Below are 2,296 nucleotides of genomic sequence, written 5' to 3' on the forward strand. Positions count from 1 at the left end.
CTAGGAGAGTTGCCCCTCCAAGGAGCAATTAAAACCTTTGTTTTATGATGACTACTGTGCTGTCACAGAGCAGAAACTAACTGCATCTGTCCAAGGCATGTTTTATGTATAGAGTTAAAAGGCAAGAAATTGAAAACAGCAACTTCAATCGTTCTCATGATACACATATTAGAGTTGACATAAATATTTCTAATAATTTCTATTCTGGTGTTCTAACTGCTGTTTTATATATGTGAACTAGCTGCTCAACAACAATTGTAGTTCTTCCAAAGAAACAAGATATGATATTTCTGTAACTTCTTTCTTTATCATCTAAAATTTCAATGAAAGAATTCATAAATGTTGCGAACAAAAAGAGGAACATTTATAAGCAGGGCAGACAACGAAAAGTATGGAATTTTACCACTATAGAACAGGCACTGATATGGACACGGGCACTGACACTTCGTTGACAAAACTTGAATCCCTACTCGGAGCAGAGTTTCCAGCAAATGCATATCCAGCACCTAATCCACCAAAATGCAAGGGATAATTCTCACGCCTCTGAAACACTCGGGCAAGAGATGCTGCCTTCCTTCTTGCTCGCTTAGTGCCTGTGAACAGTAGACTCTGAAGTAAACCCCACAACGCAGGTGCCTTGAGCACTTTCTCAGTGGCAGCTGTTCCACCACTCCGGCATAACTCAAGCAGTGCTGCAACAGCATTTTCTTTTCCTCTTGGTGTTCCACAACGCATCATTCTATTAACCCAGCACGGCCATTTCTTCTCCCCCTACAGCCTCAGCCCCTATTGGCTGCCTCACAATCAAAGCCAGTGCACCAGCTGCTTCCTCTGCAACCCTTCATTTCCCAAAGCCCCAACTAGTGCAGTAACTGCACCTGCTTCCATCATGCTCAAACAGTTCTCTGTATGAGTTGACAGATTAAATAAAGCTGTGACAGCATCCTTCTTCCCTCGTGGTGTTCCTGCTCTCAACAGACCAGCCAGGGCTTCAACTGCCCCTTCCTCATCTGCTATTCTCTTCTTGTAGTCATGAACCGCTGACAGGCTAAATAATGTCGCTGCTGCGTTTTTCTCTTGCCTCTGTTGTAAGTCCAAATCTCAATACTCCAACAATCGATCCCAGACACCCCTTTTCATCCATAATTTGGCTTTTATTCTTATCATGGATGGATAAATTGAGTATTGCTGTAAACAGAATTCTCTTGCGCGACAGAGTTTGTAGAAGACAGCAGATTACGAAGGTGGGGGATTGCACCAGCTTCTGCAATGAAAGCGCGGTTTTCTCTTCCTGTTTTCGCTAACAAACGTATCCCACGAGCAGCTACGGTCTGTGCACGTTGCGAACCGCTTGCTAGCTTATGAATAAGAAGTGTTGCTGTTGCTCTGTTGGCTTCAATTGCAGCTTTGGAAGGCATAGCTGCTGCAAAAGCCTCTACTGATGAATCTGTATTTTCTGGAGGGTCATAAGGGATTCCATGAGCAGCACACCATTGCACGATCAGATTCCTCAAAGCCCGATTTGGAACTAGGCGGGTGTTCATGAGCATCTGCCCTGTCTTGGGGCAAGTACAGTGCCCTTCCTCCATCCACCTAGAGATCAAAATCCGATCATATGTCTGCCCTGTTTGAAATTATCACTGGATCTCGCATCAAATCCAACGATATTGGACAGCAAAAATCCTTTGGGACTGTAATAAAAGTCTCTGCAATCTCTTGGCTAATCAACCCTTTTCTCAGCTTCTTCTGATTCCCAATTTGCAACTCTACCTCATTTTCCTCAAACCCATAAAGCAAAAACCTACAATAGCGAGCAATTGCAACGAACCCATTAAGCACCGAAGCTGTGGGCTCAATATCTCCCTCGTGACTGACAATTTGCTCCTCCAAGAACTCAATCTCCGCCCTAGAACTCTTAGCATCTTTAATCCCCAACCTTCCACAAAAAACAACCTCAAATCCACCATGTTAGGAATCTTCCCTTTCTCAAACTCATCAAGAAACGAAAAGAACCTAACCCTCAAATCCTCCTCGTCTTATCAATAAATAAAGTCGCCTTCCTTGATTGTTTATGCATAAGATCAATCTGTTCCCTAACATCTTCACTCAGTTTCAACATCATTTTAACGGAAATACATCCAAAAGGGTAGATATTTCCTGATTCAAATCATGAAAATGTCCCGAAATTGTATGGTTTTGAAGCAACAACCATAATTTACTGGATTGCACACAACAATCAAGCAATATCTTTGAGCGGTAGAGCAACAAATAAAGTTCTTTAAAACAAACCGCTGTG

At 42.7% G+C, this 2,296-nt stretch overlaps 1 pseudogene; it reads right to left on the reverse strand.

The window, feature by feature from the left end:
- Positions 1 to 287: 287 nt before the first annotated feature.
- LOC118045358 (U-box domain-containing protein 17-like) overlaps positions 288 to 2,296 on the reverse strand; it is a 2,936-nt pseudogene continuing 927 nt past the window's right edge.

This window comes from Populus alba, chromosome 11 (genome assembly GCF_005239225.2).
Source record: "Populus alba chromosome 11, ASM523922v2, whole genome shotgun sequence".
NCBI lineage: Eukaryota > Viridiplantae > Streptophyta > Magnoliopsida > Malpighiales > Salicaceae > Populus > Populus alba.